Source organism: Silene latifolia, chromosome Y (assembly GCF_048544455.1).
Source record: "Silene latifolia isolate original U9 population chromosome Y, ASM4854445v1, whole genome shotgun sequence".
Lineage (NCBI taxonomy): Eukaryota > Viridiplantae > Streptophyta > Magnoliopsida > Caryophyllales > Caryophyllaceae > Silene > Silene latifolia.
The window spans coordinates 332,450,048-332,470,495 of NC_133538.1; the positions used below are offsets into that span (position 1 = coordinate 332,450,048).

At 39.7% G+C, this 20,448-nt stretch overlaps 1 non-coding gene across 1 annotated transcript; it reads right to left on the reverse strand.

The window, feature by feature from the left end:
- Positions 1–6,106: 6,106 nt before the first annotated feature.
- LOC141636147 (small nucleolar RNA R71) lies at positions 6,107–6,215 on the reverse strand. The gene has a single exon (XR_012540779.1). It is a non-coding gene; the product is annotated as a small nucleolar RNA R71 (small nucleolar RNA).
- Between the last annotated feature and the right edge of the window lie 14,233 nt (positions 6,216–20,448).

The following is a 20,448-nucleotide window of genomic DNA, read 5'->3' on the forward strand; positions in this document are numbered from 1 at the left end:
AAAGATATTTAGTTTTGGCAAGGCTTAAGTAAAAGGACTAAATGCAGTGCAATCTCATCATTGAAATACACCGTTCCGACTCAACCTAAATACAAAAATATTTGTGAAAATTTTTTGATTTTCGAATTTTTAGATTTTTTTTGATTTTTTAAAATAAATGAAAAACAATGCAAGCTAAATGGAATAAACATGAATGCAAAACAAATGCAAGTGCAGACTTAAGTATGCATTACCCTCCCCAAACCAAAACGGACAATGCCCTCATTGTCCTCCAGCATACACCAGCAGAATAATAGGGCAAGGGAAAATACAACACAAATGCAAAATAAATGAAATAAAACTAAAGGAGAAAAAAAGAATGAAAAGCAGAAATACTTACAATATATAACTTCTTCAAACCAGCCAGCAAACTGGGGAAGTGAGTAGTCAAAAATTACTCATCAGCACCCTCCTCGTATGATATACGCATGAATTGCTCGATCGAGTGGTTTGAAACTGTTCGATCGAGAATTCTCTTCCTCAATTTGCTCGATCGAGTGCTTTGGCTACTCGATCGAGAACCTTCACTTGGGCAATTGCTCGATCGAGCACATAAAGTGGTCGATCGAGGGCTTCTTTCTTGGCACGCATCGCCATGTCTTTGCACTTGTCGCTGCGACCTGCAAAGCATATTAAAGTATATAAAACAAAAATACCAGCAGCAAACCAAAAATTCGCAGTCGATATTCGTCCTAAACTAATTAAACTGATTAAATGATTCTTAATGTCTAAATGCCAAAAGAATGTCTAACAAATCCAAAATTGCAAAATGTTTTACAAGCCGAATACCACTACGGCTCATCCTCCAAAACACTTGAATAGCCCAAAAGAGCGCTTCTGACTGGAGGAGGTCCCTTCAGCATCGTGGACCATTTCTTTAGGCCTCCATACAACTGAGTTGGTCATGGGAGAATAGTTCGTTTCCGCATATGCCTTGACTCTCTTCTTTGCTTTGTCGGGCCTGTCCTTCTCTTCTTCTTTCGCGCCTTTGTCTTTCACCCCGTCTTTAACAATGAGCTCAAATTCCAAGGAGCTCCCATCACCAGGATCTCCAGTGTCCAATCCGCTATGACCTGTAACAACAGAAATAATGGAATTGTCCTTCATATTGCTCCAAATCTGGGGCAGAGGTGTCAATACAGCAGTATATGACTCAATCACAGTACTAGAGAGATCCTCGTCAGGGTCGATAGAGGGAATAACGTTGCAAGGCATGACTTGCATGGGCGAACACTGGACTGGGTGAATGTCAAATCCTCCCTACCCACCTGAAAGGTTAAAGTCTTAGCCCCGACATCAATTATTGCATGAGCAGTATGTAAAAATGCTCTTCTTAAAATAATGGTAATGTATGAGTCCTCGGGTATGTCTAAGACTATTGATACGTGCATATTCTATACACTTTATTTGCAGTTTTGGCACGTATTTCTATGCGTATTTGCTAGCTTAAAGCTATTATTTCTCCCGAAACGGTTTAATTTGGAATTTCTATGATTTATTGTAGGAATGAGTGGAAGTAAGCTAAATCAAGCTTAAATTGTCCTCCGGAAGCAACTTTATGGAAACTTGGAAGATGGGAGTTCGAACTTGTTCACCTCGGGATGTGTGCATGGAGTGAAGAGGCTGTTTGGAAGAGAAAAGAAGTTACTGCACAGCGTCGATTGGTCGATCGACCAACATCTCCGGTCGATCGACCGTGGAAGCTCAGCAGAGGATTCAGCACTGTACTGGCTGGTCGATCGACCAAGCCGCGAACCTGAGATTTACTTTATGCGTTAGACTTTTGAAAGCCCACTTGTAATTAACTTTTGAGAGAACGTTTATCAGTAGAAGGCAATAATAATTTAGGTTATGGTTTTCATTATTCAACAACTGAAGTTTTTAGATCGAGTTTTGGGGAAACAAGAAAGTGTAGACTACGGATTTCAATTCAATTGCTTTGTTCATCAATTATTTAGTAAGCTTTAATTCAATTTCCTTCTTTTCTTATTTCTTGTCAATTTAATTCTTATTGTTACCAATTTATATTCAAGTAATTCAGTTTTAATCCTTCATCTTAAATACAATTTCAATCATGTCAATTTTATTCATTGTCTTTAATTTTGCAATTGTTATAGTTTTAATCATGCATAGCTAATTATCTTGCTTGGGAACGAGGTGAGCCATGGCGTAAATTAGGGTCAATTTTATTAGTATGATTTTCTTCTATATCGATCTTGTTTTCTTTTGATAAACCCATCTTGCTAGATTGAAAGATTAGTAGGTTAGGTTATCATTAGATTTGGAGTTTCCTTTGAGCGAAAGCTTTGAGAAATTCTAGGGAATTAGAAGAACGTAAGGTTAAATTTGAGCATTGATCGAAAGGCTTGCTCATATTTCCTGAGACCGTATTACAGGACCTCTGCTACCTTTTTTACCTGACCTTAGCCATGGTGAACCGAAGTTCCTGATCTCTTTTTTATCTTTTTTGAGAAATTTCTTATTTTGCCAATTACCATCTAGAATCAAACAAACTCAAAACCCCCATTTAATCGTTACTTTTATAGACTGAAAATAGAAAATAGAATTGATCTTGTCTCTCTGTGGTTCGACCCTTACTATCACTAGCTATAGTTTTAGTTCGGATTTATAAATTTAATTTTGATACAAAACGACGGTATTAAATTTTGGCGCCGTTGCCGGGGAGGCAGGGCTAGTTTTAGTTGTTTTTATTTTTAGTCTTTCTTTCATTAGTCTCAGGGAACTTCGGTTCCTTGAGACCGTTCTCATGTTTCATGTTCTAAGTTTTCCACAGGAAGAGGATGAAATCTTTGGTGCTTATTTAGCCAGACTTTGGGAGTTTATTGAGCCCAGACGAGATGCCTTTTCTGATCTCCAAATATGTTGCACTATTGACCGGAATATGAATGACCTTACGCGAGCATACCTCGACGGAATCCCCGTAATTGAGGTATTAGAATTCTTTAATTGGTTTGCTACTGAATCTCTTAAACCCAACTTTTCTCTTCATGTTGACTCAGATGAGGGGGTGGGTGAGACCTTAGAAACCGATCTAGGAAATGCTGACGGAGACCGAGAGGAGACTTGTTAGATGCTTAGTTTTGACCAACCCGTAGATCGAAAGATAGGGAAGGGCATTAATTAACGAGTTGAGACGACTAAATTGCTGAGATCGAGAGATAACGTAATTTAGGCTTTAGGAATCACTTTTCAGGGCGAGAGCTAGTATTAGTGAGACCTAGGGACTAGTAGCATAGGCCGAAAGGAGCTACTAGTTAACTTTGACCGAAAGGACTTGTTTTACCTATCCTACGCGACTGTATTTCGGACTTACCTAGGATTATTGTGCCATCGCAGCTATAGTGAACCGACCGTCTTAGCATTCCTTTTATCATTTTTTACATCTTTTATTTTTTTTATCTGCTATTTAGTTTATATTTCTAGATTTAGATTTAATACATATCAAAACCCCCACAACTGTTACCCTTAGACTAGAATTAATAACAACTATTATCTCCCTACCTCCCTGCGGATCGACCCTGACTGCCACTAGCTTCTGTTAGTAGTATTTAGATTATAAATATTATTTTTGGTGCACACAACGACAGGCATCAAATTTGATGCCTGTCGTTGTGTGCACCAAAAATAATATTTATAAAACCTATTAAAACTAACTAAAGCTAGTGGTAACAGGGTCGATCCGCAGGGAGGTAGGGAGATTATAGTTGCTTTTATTTCAGTCTAACGGTAACAGTGAGGGAGGTTTTGATATGAATTATAGCTAACTCTAAAAACATAAACTAAATAAACAAATAAAAGAAAATAAGGACGGTAAACAATGATAAAAGAAATACTTAAGACGGTCGGTTCACTATAGCTGCGATGGCACATAATCCTAGGTATGTCTGAAATACAGTCGTGTAGGATGGGTAAAACAAGTCCTCTCGGTCCAAGTTAACTAGTAGCTCCTTTCGGCCTATGCTACCAGTCCCTAAGTCTCACTAATGCTAACTCTCGCCCCGATTAGTGATTCCTAAAGCCTAAATTACATTATCTCTCGATCTCAGCAATTTAGTCATCTTAATTCGTTAATTAATGCCCTTCCCTATATCTCGATCTACGGGTTGGTCAAAACTAAGCATCAAACAAGTCTCCTCTCGGTCTCATTGTTAAATATTGCACTTAACGAATTATACGGTGCTAATTAGACACGAAGTTAGTCGATCGACCAGCTACCCCAGTCGATCGACTAACCGTCTCAGTCGATCGACCAGAGAAGCCAGTCGATCGACCAAGCCCTAATGCGGGGTCACCTATTCTACTGCCATCTACGCCATAGATCCCCTACATCTTAGCAAGAATGATTTAGCTTGACATATTGGCGATAATAAAAACAGTAAAATTAACAAGTAAAGCAAACGAATTCATAATTGAATTAACTAAATAAATAATCAACATGAAACGATAAATTGGCTTTGGGAAAACTAAACTAGCAAGAACTAAACTACGGAAGAAATAAAAATAAACTGAAATTAAGGAATAGAGTTACCGAAGCAAAGGAATAAGCAATGAATCCGAAAGTAAGAGGAGAACTTTGTTGAGAATTCTAACTATGAATAACTAATGTATTATATGAATTGAATTAAACTAAGCTAATAAATGATTGGAATTCGCTCCTTTGAATACTGGGGAAAAGCTACGTTATATAGAAAAACAACGTAACCTATCCCTAAACCTAATTACAATATGGGCTTTGTCGCGTCTTTTTAATTTCCGCATCAGCTCGTGGAGTGGTCGATCGACCACTGAGGCCAGTCGATCGACCAAAGGTGCTGTACAGAATTGCATTCTGACGATTCCTGCAGCGCGCACCGATTTTAAAACGGCTACCATTTCTTCGTCACTTGGTCAAATCAGACGTTCTACACGGCGTTGGAAAGATAAGAGGATAAGCTTTCACCTCCAATTAGAATGACTCGATTATCTGCTCTAAAACTCGAGATATAGCCATATGAATAAGGCTGCAATGTCAAGAAGCATTATGACAGTCTATAGACCATGTAGGTCAGTCTATAGACCACTGTAGCTGGTAATCCGCTTCTGAAACTCTCGCAAATACATCTTTCAGGCCTTGAAATGCGCACCAAGTTCGCTTCCCGAGTCTTTATCCATGTCAAATGCAATGCTAAGTACTTAGGGCCGGATTCGGCTCGATTTCCGCAGAATTCTTCACATTTCTGCAATTTTATACAAAAACACGAAAGTAGACGGAAATAGGGAAAATAGTAGCATAAACTACATATATGAGCTCTGAAATGCATGTAAAATAAGGTGTAAAACATCATTTAAATGACACGCATCAAACTTCCCCAAACAAACCCTTGCTTGTCCCCAAGCAAGAACTAGACTCGATCCTAAAACCTAATGGAACGAGTTCAATCTCAGAGCGAAATGCAAACTGTAAAGCCTAAACCAATTTAATGCAACAACTAATAATCAATTAGCAATATGAATCATGCAAACGAGTTATGTAGTCGTCAGAAACTGCTGAACCGTCAACTGTAGAGACTTATCATTATGGACTCTCACGGGTCCCTCATATGACACATAAGCACAGGTGAATATATGTAAAGATAGAAAGAGGTAAATGTAATGACTCTCACCTAACTACGACCTATAAGAACATGCCTGCAATCTAATATGAAAATAATCTCTACAACCATACATATGCAGCATGTTCCAAAGGGATACGATTTACCCACCCCTACTACTGGTCACTTCGAATTCCGTTCCTCCTATATCGATTTAATGGAGCGAAATCAGTTTTCTGGTTTACCAGACGAGGATCCTTTGAAGCATATGGAAATTTTCACAGACTACTACTGTTCCATACCTGTACCGGCTGGGGTTACCCATGATGAAGTAAAGGGAATGATGTTCTTATACTCCTTGAAGGATTCTACGCGAGATTGGTACCACTACCTTGGTAGGGTAGTAGCTGGAGTCACAGATTGGACATCTCTAGCATTAGCTTTCTACAAAAAATACTTCCCACTCGCAAAGACGAATGCCTTGAGAAGCAAAATTACAAATTTCCAGCAAGGACCTGATGAGGAATTTTGTGAAGCATGGGGACGTTTCAAGAGTTTGGTTCGGTCTATCCCTCACCACGGTTTCCAGCAGTGGTACCTTTGCAACTTATTCTACAATTCTTTATATGATGACTACAAGGTTATCCTGGATGCAGCTGCGAATGGTAGGTTCCAAAACAATACTGGTTAGAACAAAGGTTGGTACATTATTGAGGAGATGACAGTCCATAGAGCTGAGTTTGGGAGTTTGCGTGGGAACTCGCGAAAGCAAAGTGATGAAATGAGTGCCGTTACAACACTCATAGCTTCTATTACAGCCCGGCTCAAAAAGCTCGAGACTTCTAATGTTTCCGAGAGAGAAATTGAAATTCCTGTTCATAACTCAGATGAGACCGCGGAAAAATAGAAGAAGCTGGGATTGAATCTGCAAAGAATTTTGTGAAGCAGTTAGAGAATTTAGCGGCTAACCAAGTCGTCAATTCTTCAAGCAAATATGAGGGACCAATTGAAACCATTAATGCCATTAATCTCCGAAGTGGCCTTTCTTATGATGGTCCCGATAAGCCAAGAGAAGATTCGGGAAATGATGAAAAGACAAATTTAAATTCTGGTGCGAAAACGAGCTTTACTGCAAGTACCAGCGGTCGATCGACGAACAATAGCAGTCGATCGACCGGAATCTCTGATGAAAAAGTTTCTGATCAGAAACTAATTGAACCCAACACATGTGGTCGATCGACCGACAATAAAGTTCCTGACGAAGGAGTTTCTGACCAGAAACTGTTCTACCCCAGCGTAACTGGTCGATCGACCGAGCCCAATGGTCGATCGACTGGGTCTCCAGCGTAGGACGCAAATCCGTCAATTAATTTGCATGATTCTATACTTATTGATGATTTGACGGAGTTTTAAACTTACGAAAGCCGAAGGTTGCTGATCCTACGGCCAGTGTTGCAGTCCCGTATGCGGAGCGTTTTAAGAATACTAAGCTGGAGCGCAAGTTTGGTAAGTTTTTGGAGATGGTCAAGAATCTTGAGGTAACCATTCCTTTCACTGATCTAATAACCCAGGTACCCTCTTACGCTAAATTTATGAAAGACATTTTGAATCGTAAGAGAAATTTTCATGATGATGGTGCTGTTGCTTTTGTGGAAGAATGTAATGCTCTTTCGCAAATTAACATACCACCTAAATTAAAGGACCCGAGTAGCTTTTCAATTCCTTGCACTATAGGTAACCACGAAATTGGAAAGGCCCTTTGTGATTTAGGGGCCCAGTGTCAGTGTCATACCATATTCCGTTTGCGAAAGGCTAAATATTGGTAGACTTAAGGTGACCGATATTACCCTTCAGATGGCAAATAGATCGACTCAAAGACCTTTAGGAGTCTTAGAGGATGTACCCGTTCGAGTGGGTAAGTTTTTTATTCCTGTCGATTTCGTTGTTTTGGACATTGCAGAGGACAGTCAGATACCTATTATTTTAGGTAGACCATTTTTACATACAGCTGGGGCTGTAATAGATGTCAAACGCGGAATCATAACCTTAGAGGTAGAGGATGACACTATTGAGTTCAGTCTTGCTCGTAAGGCTAATGAACCTGCTGATGATGATACATGTTATTCCATTGATATTGTTGACAGGGCTATTAATTGTAACTGGAGGGAACCCTTAGCCAAGGATCCCTTAGCTGATCTAACCCGTTTAGATGAGTGTGCAGATAGTACAGCGAAGAATGCTGAGGAGCTAGATGTTTTGGTAGCCTCAATGGAAAGCTACGAGCTCACAGAGGAAGAAGATGAGATGCTCTTAAGCCTGGCCAAGGAGAATTTGGTAAACACTTGCTATACCATTGAAGCCGATTCTTTATCTTTGTAGAGGTAAAGGTGCCAGAGCGTAAGCCACTTCCTCCTAATCTTAAGTTTGTTTTTCTAGATGATACGGAGCAGTACCCAGCAATTGTTAGTGCTAAGCTTAATGATGACCAGCTTTCTTCTCTGATGTGTGTGCTTAAGAAAAACAAGAAAGCCTTAGGTTACTCTTTGGATGATATTAAGGGCATCAGCCCTGATGTTTGTATGCACATGATAGAGATGGAGGAAGGCCACAAGCCCTACAGACAGGGTCAACGCAAGTTGAACCCGAAGATGCAGGAAGTTGTTATGGCCGAGCAGGTATTATTTATACAGTTGGCAACTCCAAGTGGGTTAGCCCAGTTCAGGTAGTTCCGAAGAAAGGAGGGACTACTGTGGTTAAGAATGAGAAAAATGAATTAATACTGACGCGAGTTGTGACAGGGTGGCGGATGTGCATTGATTATAGACAGTTGAATACCGCCACCAAGAAAGACCATTTCCCCCTCCCTTTTGTTGACCAAATGACTGAAAGACTTGCTTCTAACAAATTTTTCTGTTTTTTAGACGGATATTCAGGGTTCTTTCAGATCCCTATTCATCCGGATGATCAGAGTAAGACCACTTTTACCTGTCCACAGGGTGTTTTTGTATACCGCAGAATGCCTTTCGGATTGTGCAATGCCCCAGCTACCTTTCAGAGGTGCATGATGGGGATTTTTTCTGATTATATAGAGAACATTATGGAGGTATTTATGGATGATTTCTCAGTTTATGGTAATGACTTTGATCGTTGTTTAGCTAATCTTGATAAAGTCATGCAGCGTTGTATTGATGTTAATCTTGTTCTAAACTGGGAAAAATGTCAGTTCATGGTCAATGAGGGAGTTGTGTCAGGGCATCTGTTTCTTATAAGGTTATACATGTTGATAAGGCAAAAGTTCAGGTGATTGAGCAATTGCCTTCTCCCGTGAATTTTAAAGGAGTGAGGAGTTTCCTTGGTCACGCTGGTTTTTATCGGCGTTTCATTAAGGATTTTTCAAAAATTGCTAAACCACTTACACAATTGCTCTTTAAGGATGTTGTCTTTCAGTTTACTGATGAGTGCCTTTTAGCTTTTAACAGGTCAAAGGAGGCTCTAGTGTCTGCACCAATCATTCAGCCGCCTGATTGGGACCTCCCATTCGAGATTATGTGTGATGCCAACGATTATGTGAATGGTGCAGATTTGGGACAGCGGAAAAATAAAGTTTTGAATGCCATATATTATGCGAGCCGAACTCTGGATGACGCTCAAGTCAATTATTACACCACTGAGAAGGAGTTTCTAGCTGTAGTTTTTGCCTTAGATAAATTTCGGTCTTATTTGTTAGGTTCTAAGGTTGTTGTTTATACTGACCATGCAGCGCTGAAGACTCTCTTTCTTAAGAAGGATGTGAAGCCGAGGCTTTTGAGGTGGATACTCCTTTTGCAGGAGTTTGATTTGGAGATCAAAGATAAGAAAGGTGTAGAGAATGTGGTGGCTGACCATCTATCTCGTCTGCAGCTGACAGAAAGGGAGGATTCGTTACCCATTAATGATTCTTTTCCTGATGAGAGTCTGTTAGCTATTACTAATTCGGGGCCTTATCCACCTCTATGGTTGGCTGATTATGCTAATTTTGCTGTGACAGGTAAGATACCACCCGAGCTTTCATGGCAGCAGAAGAAGCGGTTCGCTTATGATGCTAGACAATACTTTTGGAATGACCCTTATGTTTTCAAGGAATGCGCAGACGGTCTTATCCGGAGATGTGTACCTCAATAGGAGGTGAAGGATATCCTAGAAGCTTGCCACTCTTCTGCCTATGGTGGTCACCATGGTCCGTCCCGGACTGTGGCTAACGTACTCCAATCTGGTTTCTATTGGCCAACTTTGCATGCAGATAGTCGCAATTTTGTTGCTGAGTGTGATGCTTATCAAAGATCGAGGAATATTTCAAAGAGACATGAGATGCCATAGGTAGGCATTCTAGAGGTTGAGATTTTTGATGTCTGGGGCATTGATTATCAAAGACCTTTTCCGAGCAGTCAAGGTAATAAATATATCCTCGTAGCTGTAGATTATGTGTCCAAATGGGTAGAAGCTATCGCTACTCCCCATTGCGATGCAAAAGCCGTGATTAAGCTATTTAAAAATATTATTTTCCTTTGTTTTGGTGTCCCTAGGGTTGTCATTAGCGATGGTGGAATGCATTTTAAAGATAAACAACTTAGTGCTTTATTGACTAAAGTCGGAGTCCAACATCGTAGAGGTTTGGGGTATCATCCCCAAACTAGTGGCCAGGTTGAGATTTCTAACCGAGAATTGAAAGAAGTTTTAGCTAAAGTTTTTTCTAAATCACGGAAAGACTGGAGTCTTAAGTTAGATGATGTCTTATGGGCTTATAGGACCGCGTTTAAAACGCCGATTGGGATGTCACCATTCCGATTGATTTATGGTAAGACATGTCATTTACCTGTTGAGTTGGAGCGTAAATCTTGGTGGGCTATATGTGATTTGAATTTGGATCCTAACCTCTCTCGTGAGAAACGTATGACACAGCTAAATGAGCTGGAGGAATTTAGGCTGCTGGCCTATGATAATGCTAGGATCTACAAAGAGAAAACGAAGAGCTGGCACGACAAGAGAATCATTAAGCGCGAGTTCCATATTGGCGATAAGGTACTTCTTTTTAATGCTCGTACCCGTTTATTTCCTGTTAAACTGAAATCCAGGTGGGCTGGCCCTTATACGGTCACAGCAGTTACAAAATTCGGATCAGTTGAATTGGAGACCTCATCTGGAGACCGATTCAAGGTGAACGGTCAATACATGAAACACTATCACGGTGCAGACAAATTTGTTAGGCAGGTCGAAGACTGTACTTTGACCCAATTTTAGAAGCTGCAAATTGAGGTAAGAAGGTCGTGCGGGACCTCTTAAACCAGCGCTAACCGGGAGGCAACCCGGCTTGTAATTCTTTGTAATTAGGAACTTTACAGTTTTATTTCATTTAATTTGCATTAGGAGCTTTAGTTATTTCATTTTAATTAGCAATAACTTTTATGGATAGACGTGCGGCTTTGAGAATTTTTGCAGGTGATTATTTTATGCAAAGTGCGTAGGTTGATTTACTGAATGTTTATGAGAGAAAGACGGGAAATTGAAGTGGAAAAATAAATTTTTGACGTAAATGAGTTTAATTGCCAGCACATGCAGTCGATCGACCATGTGCACCAGTCGATCGTCTTAAGAGGAAAGGTCAGAAGCTGTTAAATGGGAAGACTGGTCGATCGATTGGGTCATATAGTCGATCGACCATCGCGCGAAACCAGAATGCAAGTTAATAGGGGAGTTCTATTTCTTACTTCATTCATTCTTTCATTCTCATCTAATAAAAAAAATAGAAAACCCCTTGTTCTTCCCCTTTTTTGCGATTTTCCCTGCTAATCTACCCCTTTTACTTCGATTTTTCTTGCTTAAATCTCCAAATTCTCATCAAAGGTATGTTTCTAATCCTATTTTTGTCCTTTAAATTCGATTCTCGCTGAACTTTTATGCCCAAATTTCGAGCATTGTTACCTTGTGTCGGAAAAATCGATTTGGGGAAAACCGATATGGGGTTGATTTCTTGTCGAATTTATGCTTTAATTGCACTTTGCTATCCTTTTCCCTTGATTTTCGAGACATCTTAGCAACTAGGAGATGCTTAATTTCGTTTTCCCCAATTTTTCGAAACCCTAATTTCGTGTTCAATTTCTGATTTTGTTTAGGGTTTTATAAATTGACATTGTTAAAGGTTATGGGAAGCTAGTTGTTGATTTGTTCATTTTGTAGGAAGCAACAATGACAAAAGGGAAGCAGACGATGTTCAGTGGGCAGTCCTGTCAGGGAGCAGCTAAACGGCCGCGGGGTCCGTCGTTAATGATCGAGGACACTACGGATAGTCTACCTGACTATCCACAGGTTACTTTCTCTATCTCTACTCAGCGAGCTAAATTCATTACCTTTGTCGAAAAACTAAAAGTTCAGGCCACTCGTTTTCTTCATAGGCCAACTTTAGAGAAACTAGGGTGTCTTGAATCTGTCGTGTCTCTGCTAAATGGGACAGGGATGTCGGGACTAGTGGACATGGCTGAGTTCACCTACTACACTCTTACCCTTGAGTTTTTCTCATCTTTTGCTTTCGACCAGACCACCTTTGAAGCCAATAGGAGTAGTTCTTGTATTTCTTTTCGGCTATTCAATGTCACCTACTCCTTGACATTGGCCGAATTTGCTGGTTATTTGGGTCTTTGTTTCGAGGGTAACACCTCGGAACCTTCTGATGTGCACAGGGTAATGTGGTCGTGTATCTCTGACTGGAACGGCCCTAAGAGGACGGGCACTTCTGTCCACTTACCCCCTTTTCGTTATTTTTTCCGGCTAATGGGTAATACCATTTTCGGCCGCAAGGAGTCAAATAATGTTAATACCATTGAATTGTCTATCTTGGCCGGCTATCTGAACATTGAAAGTCGGGTAGCCCGTATTTATAACATAGCTTATTTGACTACCTCTCACTTTCACACCATAAGTGAGGGTACCTCTCTGGCCACTATTGTTTGTGGTGGGTTGGTGACTTGTATCGCCAACCGTCTGGTTCTTGTCTTCCCTAGAGAGGAGGACCCTCTTGACCCTGACGCACGCTTCATGGACCTTGAGTACGCCAGGTCTGTGAAGTGGGTTGATACACGGTGTCGGTGGAAGATTGATTCTTCCATTTGCGACTCCATCCCTGTCCCTGTCCTCCCCCCCATCTTGTCCCTTACCACTGTTTTGGGGGCAACTCGCCCGCCCTTGCCTAGCTACAAGCTCCTTATTAAGGCGGGCACCACTACTGCTAGTACCTCGAGGAGAGCTCATGCCTCCTCTTCACAGGCCCCCTCCTCCTCCACTCCTGCTCCCAAGGGTTTTGCGGCCACTTTTCGTCCCCCTACACCTATTGTTATCCCTGCGGCCATGGACCAAAGGGCGGTTTCACGTGTGTTGGGTGACTTGTGCAGGAGCTTTGATCAGCACAGGATAGACATGGCACTGGCCATGTACTCAGTTTACGAGGAGTACGCTCGAACGGGGATGCTGCCACGAGGTCCCTGGACTCACCCGTCCTTCTTTGTTCCCCCGGTGGGCGGATACCCTCCGCCTGCTATGAGGTCTACTCCCACGACTACTACTGCCGCTGCTGAGGCGGAAGAGGAGGACGAATCGGAGTCCGAGGAGGAGAGTGGTTCTGAGTATGACGGTGGTGACTAGATGCATTATGACTTCCCCTTTTTTTTGGCTGGTTTGGGGAGGTCGTCTTTTGTGAGTTTCCGATCCCTTTTTGTTAGTTTCCTTTTATGTTTTTGTTGCTTCTATTCTTCCCATTATTGCTGTTGATGCTGGTGATTTGCTGCTGAGCACAATGACGGCATTGTGCGTTTTGGTTTGGGGAGGGTATTTGCATATGTCTATTGCATCTGCATTTGTTTTTTTTATTGCATTTCAGTCACACGTTTATTGCATTTCAGTCACACATTTGTTTTTTAATTTAAAGAAAAAGAATTTTTTTTTATGAAAAACCACCAAAAATTCAAAAAAATCACGTTTACTTTCGCATTTAGGCCGAGTCGGAATGGAAGGATTTCAATGATGAGTTTGCATTACATATTGTATCATTGCCCTTTCCTTGCACTTTGAACATTTCCAAGTATGTCACTTGCATAGTCTACGAGTTTTCGTTGGAATTTTGCTAAACGAATAGACTTGACTCAATATTGGCAAGCTACTTAAATTTCTAAGGATAGAGCTTAATAAATCGGTGACATTCATGACCGATTTCATGTAGGAATGAGAGTATTTTCTCCTTATAAGGCATGTCACATTAATTTGCATAAGCATGAGTCTAGTCTACTTGATACCTGTATGCATTCGGGTCCGTAGTTTGTTGACACATGTGGTAGAGGTTCCCCTTTCTCATTTTACCCATAAACCTCACATAGCCAAATAGCTTATTTTGTCCCATTTAGCTACATACTATATTTAGCCTACCTTATCCGAGCTAGTAATGCTAGTGTTTTGGGAATCTCTTGAATGTCTTTTGGTTATTTTGTTCTTCATGGGAAGTTGGAGGTGAAATGGTGGGAAGGAAAGATGAAAAGAATAGAAAAATGAAAAAAAGAAACTCCGAAAAATGAAAAAAAAAAAAAAGAGGAAACTGAACTGGGCAGAGAGCACTGGCCAGCAGGGGTGGTCGATCGACTGTTGTTGTTGGTCGATCGACTGCCAGTCCAGAAATTGAAAAAAAAAAACAAAAGAAAGTCAGAAAAGAAAAAGAAAGAAAATGAAGAAAAGAGAGAGAGAGAGAGATCACATGTTTAAATTGATTTTCGGATGGTGATTTCTTAATTCCCATGTGCTTTTCATATTATTTTGGGAAATTGTTAATTTTGGTAAGTGGAAGTAAGAAGTGGATTTGCTCATAATTTGGTTTAGTGGTTATTAGCTCGGCTTAATCCCTCTTTCCCAAATTCATTTTAGCCTCTTTTTACCTCTAGCCTCACAATCCCAAATCGCCTCGGCATGTGTCATGGTCATTAAATGGTTGGAATGCATATGTACGGTTGTAGAGACTTTATTCATGTTAGATTGCAGGCATGTTCTTATGGGTCGTAGATAGGTGAGAGTCTTATTTTTATCACTCTTCTGTCTTGCACAATACATCTTACCTTGTACTTAAATGAGCGAATGAGTGACCCGTGAGAGTCCGATATATACGAGTCTTGCAAGGTCGAAGGTTTAGCGAATTCTTTAACATGTTCAACTCGTTTGCATTTGACAAGATACTTGGATGTTAATAGCTGCATTAAATTGGTTGGGTATGATGGTTTGTATTAGCTCTGAGCATGAAATCCGTTCCATTAGAGGTTTTTAGTCAGGTCATAGTGCTTGCTTGGGGACAAGCAAGGTTTGGTTTGGGGAGATTTGATACGTGCATATTCTATACACTTTATTTGCAGTTTTGGCACGTATTTCTATGCGTATTTGTTAGCTTAAAGCTATTATTTCTCCCGAAACGGTTTACTTTGGAATTTCTATGATTTATTGTAGGAATGAGTGGAAGAAATCTAAATCAAGCTTAAATAGTCCTCCGGAAGCAACTTTATGGAAACTTGGAAGATGGGAGTTCGGACTTGTTCACCTCGGGATGCATGCATGGAGTGAAGAGGCTGTTTGGAAGAGAAAAGAAGTTACTGCACAGCGTCGATTGGTCGATCGACCAACATCTCAGCAGAGGAGTCAGCACTGTACTGGCTGGTCGATCGACCGTGCCATCTGGTCGAACGACCAAGCCGCGAACCTGAGATTTACATTATGCGTTAGACTTTTGAAAGCCCACTTGTAATTAACTTTTGGGAGAACGTTTATCAGTAGAAGGCAATAATAATTTAGGATATGCTTTTCATTATTCAACAACTGAAGTTTTTAGATCGAGTTTTGGGGAAACAAGAAAGTGTAGACTACGGATTTCAATTTAATTGCTTTGTTCATCAATTATTTAGTAAGCTATAATTCAATTTCCTTCTTTTCTTATTTCTTGTCAATTTAATTCTTGTTGTTACCAATTTATATTCAAGTAATTCAGTTTTAATCCTTCATCTTAAATTCAATTTCAATCATGTCAATTTTATTCTTTGTCTTTAATTTTGCAATTGTTATAGTTTTAATCATGCATAGCTAATTATCTTGATTGGGAACGAGGTGAGCCATGGCGTAAATTAGGGTCAATTTTATTTGTATGATTTTCTTCCATATCGATCTTGTTTTCTTTTGATAAACCCATCTTGCTAGATTGAAAGATTAGTAGGTTAGGTTATCATTAGATTTGGAATTTCCTTTGAGCGAAAGCTTTGAGAAATTCTAGGGAATTAGAAGACCATAAGGTTAAATTTGAGCATTGATCGAAAGGCTTGCTCATATTTCCTGAGACCGTATTACAGGACCTCTGCTACCTTTTTGACATGACCTTAGCCATGGTGAACCGAAGTTCCTGATCTCTTTTTTATCTTTTTTGAGAAATTTCTTATTTTGCCTATTAGCCTCTAGAATCAAACAAACTCAAAACCCCCATTTAATCATTACTTTTATAGACTGAAAATAGCAAATAGAATTGATCTTGTCTCTCTGTGGTTCGATCCTTACTATCACTAGCTATAGTTTTAGTTCGGATTTATAAATTTAATTTTGATACAAAACGACGGTATCAACTACAAAATCAACGGGAATAAAGAATTTCCCAATCCTAACAGGGTTGTCTTCTAAGACTCCTAACGGCCGTGATAATGAGCGATTGGCCATCTGTATGGTCATGTTCGTGCATTGAAATTTTGTCAAAGCAAGTCTCTTTGCAAGAGACGGAGGTAAGACACGTACGCTAGCTCCTTGGTCACAAAGCGCATTATAAATTAAGTAAGTCTCAATATGACTGGGAATGGAGAAACTACCCGGGTCAGCCAATTTTGGTGGAATCCTATTCCGAAGAAGTGCGGAGCACTCCTCAGTGAAATCCACCGTTTCAACTTCATCTACATTCCTCTTACGTAAAAGAATTTCTTTCATAAATTTCGAGTAGGAGGGTACCTGGGTGAGTAACTCAGCAAATGGCATGTTGACTTTAAAACTTCGCAAAAGATCGAAAAATCTGCCAAATTGTTGTTCCGTATTTGTCCTCCGTAGCCTCCTTGGAAATGGAACTTGGGGCTTATAGGAATTATCCTTATTCATAGATTTATCGTCCAACTTAGATTTAGACGACAAATTGCCACTCTCAGCATTAAAGTTACTCGATCGAGCAACTTCATCACTCGATCGAGAGGTTTTCTCAGCAATTTTGCTCGATCGAGCAGTTTGAGATATTCGATCGAGAGGCCTGTTTTCCTCGATGCTCGATCGATCACTTTTATCCCCTCGATCGGTCACTTCTTCTGGGAATTCATTCGATCAGGCAGAGTAAGGCTCTCGATCGAATTTTTGAACAGTGGCAGGCGAGGCGTCATTGTACTCTTCCGCTTTAACAACATCTTCAATAGCCAAGTCATCATTTTCAGCATCAATAGGCAAGTCCGGTCCTTCATAGGGAAGACCACTTCTGGTGCGAACAGCATAGACCATCTCGGGTTGCCTAAAAGTTCGCTCGGCAATTACTTGAGCCAATTGAGTCTCAAGTCTCTCGATAACGACATCTTTAGCTTACACAGCTTGCATAATTTTTTGCGTTTGTAGTGCAAGTGTTTTCTCCAAAGATGTCAATTCAGCAGTTTCTTCGTTCTGTTTATCAGAAGGAGAAGTTTGTCGTTGCGGCGGCCAAAAAAATAGAGGCTTTTGGAAGCCCTGTTGCTATAGCGGATGTGGCGGCGCATAGTGATTCTGCTGCGGAGGAGGAGTATAGTTTGGGTGACTCCCACTTTGGTAACCATAGTGATAATTACCTTGTCTATACTGCTGAAAAGCACAGACTTGATCATTCTCCGCCAAACAACTAACAGCTTCGTGCCCCGCAGCAGCACATCTCTCACAAAGTACAACCTTTTGCGCCATGGGATGGAACATAGGTGGAGGATCAAAGGTAATCAAGTCTTCCCTTTGATGGCTTTTCTTCAATAATCTTGTCTAGTTAGGACCTGTAGGACCTATTAAGACGACAATAGAAGAAAAGATAAGTATTATCTCAAGGAACAAATCCCTTGAGACTAAAAACAAACAAATAAAAAAAAAAACTAATAAACAACGTCGCCTCCACGGCAACGGCGGCAAAATTTGACATGGCTGTCGCAACCCTATCAAAAATAAACCTAACCGGCTCTAACGAATGTCGCAGAGGTAAGTCGGGTATCGTATTCCACAGGGAGGCTGCTTGCAGTCTACTTGTCTAACTAGGTTTGTCGGTGTCACTGGGTTGTTTGTTTGTTTGAAGTACTAAACTAAAATAAAATGTATAAGCAATAAATAAACTAAAATCGCTGTAAAAGTAAGATGTGATGAAATAAGGGATAGAAATATTAGGATTGTTGGTTCACCATGGTTTTCTAGGGATCTAATCTAGGGTCAAAGGTTGGCATAAACTCGATCTGCAGGGTGGTGAAAAGGTCCTTCCGGTCCGTTATTCGCCCTAAAACAATACTAACATAGCTTCCGCCCTCATTATAATGCCCTAATGTTCACTGCAGGTCTTACCCCTCCCAATCATCCGATCCAGGTCAAGGTGTACCAAATCAACTAGCTAAATGCGTCGACTCAAGCAGCTAATTACTGTTAAACGCGGTAATTCACAACACAAACCTAATTCAGCCTAGCCTAATCACCTAATCTTAGTCTCCCTAATTACCATGGCAACCCTATGTCCTATCACAAAAAAATTTAGCAACTCATAATGACGATAAAACTAACACCGATAGATAAAACTATACTAAACATGGTATAAAGATGAAATAACAGACAAGAGAATTAAATATTTGCAAAAGGAAATAAAACTATGAATTAAAAAGAAAAAGGAATTACACAATTGAAGATCAAAGAAATAGCGCAGCAAACGTCGAACAAGAGTCTGAACACTAAAGATTGATTAAAAGTTTAATGAAGAGATGCCTAAACCTAATTAAGTCTCTTCTATTTATAGGAGAGATAGTTATTAAGCTAAATAGAATAACTTAAGATATTAAGTAAATAAGGTTTACGCAATAAAATCCTGCGTCAGTTCACAAAGTGCTCGATCGAGCAATCTGAAACAATTCGATCGACCAACTTCCAGCAGAAACATCTCGATCGAGCGCAGAATCTACTCGATCGAGGAATGCCAATATTCCAACTCTCGATCGAACATAGAAGGAGTTCGATCGAGGACTCCTCATCATAAAAAAGGTCTCGATTGAGCAATTTAGCCAGCAAAAGCTCTCGATCGAAGAATCTACTACCGAATCCGCATATAGCTTGTTGATTTAGCTTCCAAAGCGACTTCACGTATCCCAAGGCAGAGGTATTCTCGCTCTAATTCCTTCCATCTCCTATATGCACGCTTGGGAGACAAAAAAAGGCTCAGTTCCACCCTCTTTGATACATTCCTGCAAATAAGACAATGCAAACCAAAGTATACGATTCGGGGTATATTTATAGCGCAACACTACGTAAAACATATTGAAATACGTGCAAATAAGGCCTAAAAGGACTATATAAAATGCACGCAGCAATATATGTAGTTGATAGGAAGTTGCTAGGAAACTTCCATAATATAATACTAATTTATAAAATATTTAAGGTAGATAAGCCTACATAAGTCAACAATTCCCTTCGTTGGTCTTAAGCTCACCTGCCGGTTCGCCCTCCTCCGACCTTTTTTTTTGTTTTAAAACTTCCGCCTTACAAATTAAATCTCGTGCTTAATAAATAATAAAATCTCATATTTAATAAATAAAACTCATTTTTACCGTTGACTTAACCTTTGACTTTAACTAAAAATACGAGGTATTACAGTCTTCGTTCCTTAAAAAGAACTTCCTCCCGAAGTTCACCCATCTACTCAACTCAAAAGCCAAAATATTCAAATAAAAATGTAATTTAAGTCTCAAAATGTCACGGTATTATAACCGATTTGCTTGATTGTTGTTCGAAGCCTAACTCGTCTATCATCCTAACTTGAGTGATTAGGTAGCCACCACGAACCACTACCATTCCTAATTTAATTATTTAAATAAATAAATCAACAAACCCTAATTTCATTTTTAACAAACAAATAAAATTTGATTGATTAATTAAAATTTAACAAATGATATTAATAAATGATAAATACTTAAATTATTTTATTAATTGGTAAATTGGAATTCATCTTTTAAGTCATTTGACTAATTACATTAAGTTTTAGGGAAAATGTTAATTTAAGAGATCATTTGGTCCGTTTTTGGGTGAAAAGGGTACTAAATGGAACGTTTGTGAAAAAGTGTATGTGAAAGAGTAAAATTCGTATATGAAAAAAAAAATATGTATTAATAATAAAATAATAATATTCACAATAGTAGGAATGAGATGATTTTACCAGGTATGGCAGCAGAGAAATAGAAGTAGGAATGAGATGATTTTGCTTAGGCCTGAAAGGGTGGCAGGTGCTATATTGGAGAATATGAGATCAAGAGTTCGAAACCGGGAAATAACAGTGATGAATCTTGCAGAACGAGATTGGCTGACTAAAATGCGTCTTATAGAATGATATCTTTTGTATGATCACCATAATGTAATTATATTTTTCATATTAATATATTTCTCACATTTCACCAAAAAAAAAAATAATATTCACAATAGTAATATACACCCTCCGATTCACACCAAAGGTAACACTTACCAAAAACGGACGATCCACACCAAAGGTAACATA